The sequence below is a fragment of the Octopus bimaculoides genome, chromosome 9 (genome assembly GCF_001194135.2).
Source record: "Octopus bimaculoides isolate UCB-OBI-ISO-001 chromosome 9, ASM119413v2, whole genome shotgun sequence".
Classification (NCBI taxonomy): Eukaryota; Metazoa; Mollusca; class Cephalopoda; order Octopoda; family Octopodidae; genus Octopus; species Octopus bimaculoides.
Window position 1 is genome coordinate 9,193,145 of NC_068989.1, and position 5,900 is coordinate 9,199,044.

At 37.1% G+C, this 5,900-nt stretch overlaps 1 long non-coding RNA gene across 1 annotated transcript in view; it reads right to left on the reverse strand.

Moving 5' to 3' along the window:
* LOC128248693 (uncharacterized) overlaps positions 1–5,900 on the reverse strand; it is a 69,226-nt gene that overhangs the window by 61,819 nt on the left and 1,507 nt on the right. Inside the window, exon 2 of the long non-coding RNA XR_008264852.1 lies at positions 5,156–5,302. This is a non-coding gene — a long non-coding RNA (uncharacterized LOC128248693). The remainder of the gene's footprint in view (positions 1–5,155; positions 5,303–5,900) is intronic.

Below are 5,900 nucleotides of genomic sequence, written 5' to 3' on the forward strand. Positions count from 1 at the left end.
TATATACACATATACATATATATATATATATCATCATCATTGTTTAATGTTCATTTTCCATGCTGGGACTTTAGTTGTGGTGCTATTGCATCATCACGTCTGCAGCTAATAGTATTCTTACTGTACCAAGATGGGGTGAGAGTATTGAGGTCTCCAGCAATTTAGAAGTGTATTAAAATGTTATATTTATAATGTGTAGCCTGCTGTGATAATTAATTAAGTTATTGGTGGTATGTGCATACATAATTACGTTAATAACTTTAGTGTTGTTGGCAATATGGCAGAATCGTTTGCATGCCAGGCAAATTGCTTAGCAGCATTTTGTCTGTCGCCATGTTCTGAGTTCAAATTCTGTCAAGGTTGACTTTGTCTTTCATCCTTTTGGGGGTCGATGAAATAAGCACCAGTTGAGCACTGGGAAACCTTTGGAGATATGCTGTGCTTGAGAAAACCCAGCAAGCCAAGTGAGATTGTAACCATGGCCGATGTCAGTGTGACATAACTGGCCCATTTAAAAGTACCCTTCAATCATCGGGAAATATACTGTGCTTGAGAAGACCTGTTGAGTCAAGTAAAATCATAGTCGTGGCTGATGCTAGTGCCACCATTGGTATGTAAAAAGCACTATTTGAGCTTGGTCAGTGCTAGTGCTGCCTGACTGGCTCCTGTGCCGGTGGCATGTAAAAAGCACCATTCAAACGTGGTTGATGCCAGCGCCACCAGACGGCTGCCATACCAGTGGCATGTAAAAGGCACCCACTACACTCTCAGAGTGAGGTATTACTGTATCTACCTATATATTTGCGAACCCATGGAAAACAAACCTGCACCAACTATTCTGTCTATATGTCTGTGCATACTTTACAATGCAATGTATGCCAGAAGGTCTGCAAATTTAACAGAGGCCTCAAAAGACATTTTAAGATCCACAAAGATCAGAACTTAACTGTAGCTCTTCGTGGTTTAAATTGGATATGCAATCTATGTAGGTGTCTTTTCAAAACACTGCCTGGTTTAAAAAGCCACATCAGGTGCCATAATGGTTCTAAGGTGTAGGTACAGGAGGTGGTCAAACTCTGCATAAGGAGTAGACAACTACCATATAATGGTCAAATATTTCCTTACCTGGAAACAAGTGAGGGTTAGCAATAGGAAGGGCATTTTACTGTTAAAAAAAAAGTTGCTTCAATGAACTCTGGTTGACCTGTGCAAACATGGAAAATTGGACGTTAGAACAATGATGATGATAATGATGATGGTGGCGGGTTTTTTTGGGGCACCATCACTATTGATATTTGTGGAGGCGCAATGGCCCAGTGGTTAGGGCAGCGGACTCACGGTCATAAGATTGCGGTTTCGATTCCCAGACCGGGCGTTGTGAGTGTTTATTGAGCGAAAACACCTAAAGCTCCACGAGGCTCCGGCAGGGGATGGTGGCGAACCCTGCTGTACTCTTTCACCACAACTTTCTCTCATTCTTACTTCCTGTTTCTGTTGTGCCTGTAATTCAAAGGGTCAGCCTTGTCACACTCTGTGTCACGCTGAATATCCCTGAGAACTACATTAAGGGTACTCGTGTCTGTGGAGTGCTCAGCCACTTGCATCGGATCAACTGGAACCCTCAATGTCATAAGCGACAGAGTACCAACAACTATTGATTTTATATATTGCAGTATGTTTACACTTTATATTATGTTTACATTGAATATATTTGCTATTTTGAATGTTGTATGCAGTACTTGGGGTTTTTGCATGCTACATCATTCCTGTTCAGTTCTGATTGAGTAGCCCTATGATCAAAGACTATCCAGCTGTGACAATCCCATCTTTTTTGCTTCTTATATATCTATGTCTACATTACCCAGCATGCTCTTACCTTCAAGGCCTGAATTTATGAAATCATTTTTTAAGTATAAAATATACAATTTTTGGTTTTGTTTTTAGATTGAGTTTTTTATGCCTAAAAGCTACTTTTATATGAACTCACCAATATTGCTAGTTATCAATATTGCTAGTTATCAATATTGCTAGTTATCAATATAACAGAATAAAGGGACCTGCCTGCTGGGACAGTGCGTTCTCACAGTTGCTATTTTCCTAAGTAAATATTTACAAAACTAATCGTTCCTTTGAAATACCATATAAACGACGAAAATGTATATAAATGCATAACTATGTTATTGGATATGTGTGTTAAACTCATTTAAATGAACAAAACATAGCAATTTCTAAGGAAAATGTAAAATTTCAACCTCTTGTACAATTGTAGGACAAAATCTTCTGGCTGCCTTTGTTGTTAACATATGTGAAAAGTCAATGATACAGTTGGAACGAGCAGAAAAAATTGAATTTGAATTGATGTAATGATTTTTTGAGGACATAAATTTTCCATACAGTTCAACATTTAAGAGATGAGGAATTATGTACATTATTTACATTTGACAGATATTTCTCCTCATTTTGTTTGTTGTTAGCACAACGTTTTGGCTGTTATACCCTCCAGTCTTCATCAGGTGTCTAGGGGAAATTTCGAACCTGTGTTCTCATTTCTAAGATATCTTTTGATGTTATTATTAATATTCAGGTCACTGCTTGGAATCGAACTCAGAATCTTGGGGTTAAGAGCAGGCATAGTGGTTAAGAGCGCAGGCTACTGACCCCAAGATTCCGAGTTCAATTCCAAGCAGTGACCTGAATAATAATAATAATAATAATAATAATAATAATATCGAAAAATACCTTAGGAATGAGAAACCAGGTTCGAAATTTCTCCAAGACACCTGATGAAGGCTGGAGGGTATATCAGCCAAAACGTGTTAACAACAAACAAGATGAGGACAAATATCCGTCAAATGTAAATAATGTATGAATTTTCCAGTTTGGTTTTTAGGTTAGACTCCTCCCAGTAATTATGCATCCCAACAGTCTTGAAATTAACCTGTATATACCCCTGGTTGCGTTTGGGCAATACAAAACCTGCTCCTACTTGTTTGGACATGAACTCGCCGGGAAGAATCTGACTGAGCATACGAAATGTTAAGTTGGTAGTTGACACCCGTGGCTAACAGTTGCATAGTGTCCTTCTCTTCCAGGTTGTGAAAGCTTACCATAATGTTTAATCTAAATACAGTGAAATTTTTTATGGGCCTCTTGTGCCGGTTGCACGAAAAAAGCACCATTTGAGCGCGATCGTTTCCAGCTTCACCTTACTGGCACTTGTGCCGGTGGCATGTGGACAAAACATTGGACTGACTCCTTTGCAGATGGCACGTAAAAAACACCACTTGAGCGTGGCCATTGCCAGTACCGCCGGACTGGCCCTCATGCTGATGGCATGTAAAAAACACCCACTACACTCTTGGAGTGGTTGGTGTTAGGAAGGGCATCCAGCAGTAGAAACTCTGCCAGATCAGATTGGAGTCTGGTGTACCCATCCAGTTCGCCAGTCCCCAGTCAAATCGTCCAACCCATGCTAGCGGACGTTAAATGATGATGATGATTTATATGTGTGTATATACACACATACACCCACATGCATAAACCAATTACATCAACTCCACTACTTCACTGGTACTTTATTTTATCAGACCTTGGAGACTTTGGAATTTGGTACAGTCTTCTGTATTGCCAATTCCCATTGGACCATTTAACCCATGCCAGAATTAGTTACATGAGGAATTAATAAATAATGAGAAAATTCAAAGTCATGAACTAATAAAAAAAAGAGAGCTCAGAGTGGTAAAATTTAATTTCTGGAAATGGAGATATAAAGTTGTTGAATTATGGTGTTAAATAATGATGAAATATCTAAAAAGCAAAATTGTCTTTTGCAGGATTTGAACTAAGAATCTATAGATTAGGAACTAAATACCATTGTGCATTTTCTTTAGAACTTTTCAGTTCAGCATCTTCTGCTTGTACAAAATAATTTTGTTATTTCACTCTGAGCTACTTTTTCCAGCACACCTGATAAATGTCCACAAGATATCTATGATTTGAAGACGGGAGTTATTTAAACTTTCAGGAAATTGAATTAATATGTGTCTCAATTTAATACTAAGAAAGTTCTCATTGAAATGTGCAAAAATGCAGCAGCATACCCACATCTGCACTAATATTCGCATTGAAACGAAGATTTTTTTTTTGTTTTTGTTTTTTGCACAAGCTGCCGTTGTGAATCAATATTTTCATATGCATTGCGAATCAAAATATGTTTGAGATCTCAGATAACAAATAGTTGCCTAAAGGGCCAATTAAATCTACGATTAACAACGTTGAAACCAATATCCAATACGTTGTAATAAACAATAAAAGCAAAAAAAAAATTCTAAATATTCTCATTTAACAGATTAAATTTTTAATATTATTTTTAATTGTCATCGATGGTAAGGAATAAGTATGTAACTGATTAAAACTGAAAAAAATTCTTATGTCTCAATTATAACCAGATTTATTTATAATTAGTGAATATGTAAAAGAAAAATATATAAATTCTACGTCATGTGTTAAAATTTCTCTACACTACCCAATAACGTTTCAAATAAAATAGTCTTCAAATGAGGTAAAAAAAAGAAAAAAGAAAAAAGAAACGGTACTGTTGTTGCCCTTAAGTCTAAACCAATAATGCACTTGTTCATTATATAAATGAATTAACGGCGGTGAGCTGGCAGAATCGTTAGCACACTAGGTAAAATGCTTAGCAGTATTTAGTCTGCTGTAACGTTCTAAGTTCAAATTCTGCCTTAGACAGACATAATTTATTGACCCTGAAAGGATAAAAGGCAAAGTCAGCCTCGGTGGAATTTGAACTCAGAACGTAACAGCAGATGAAATAACGCTTCTGCTAGCTTGCTGCCTTGTTGATGAAGAAACATTGTTAGGTGCAATTATGTGGTAAGGAGTTTGTTTCCTAACCACATGGTTGTGGGACCTTGGGCATATGTCATTTAGTATCATCATTGGCTTTGTGAGGAGATTTGGTAGATGGAAACTAAATGAAGCTCATTATGTATGTATGTGTATATTTCTCGAAATATGAAAATTTATTTGCTTTATTATTGGCTCCAACAGCTTCTGCAAGCTGTTGTATATATGTCTTCAATGGTCTTCCAGCCACTGTGGCATCATGATGGACAAACAGCAACACATTACTCACAAATTCTTCTTTACTTCTCCAGCAGTGGTCAGTAAACCTCAATCTCTGCTCTTGGATGGTTGATGAGAGAAAGTTGGTACATTTCCATATAACCATTGTTTTGTTGGGTTCTGCTACCAAAAGATGTTGAGCACTGCACATAACATTCTAAAAAACATAGTCACACAATCGAAATCTCAAAGCTACAAGACAATGGTGGATAAATTCAAAACAGTGTGGATAAATAAGTGTTACATTATTTACAGTATTTACTTTCGACGGATATTTGTCTTCATCTTGTTTGTTGTTAACAAAACATTTCGGCTGATATACCCTCCAGCCTTCATCAGGTGTCTTAGGGAAATTTCGAACCTGGGTTCTCAATCCTGAGGTATTTTTCGATGTTGTTATCATCATCATCATTAATCAGGTCACTGCCTGGAATCGAACTAAGAAACCACTACACCATATTCCCATGGGCATATGGCGTAGTGGTTAAGAGCGTGGGCTACTAACCTCAAAATTCCAAGTTTGATTCCAGGCAGTGACCTGAATAATAATAATAATGATAATAATAATAATAATAACATTGAAAAATACCTTAGGAATGAGAAACCATGTTCGAATTCTCCCCCAAGACACCTGATGAAGGCTGGAGGGTAAGACACATACACACATGGATATGTATACATGTATATGTGTGTGTGTGTGTGTGTGTGTGTGTATATGTGTGTAAATATATATATATGTATATATATATATATAT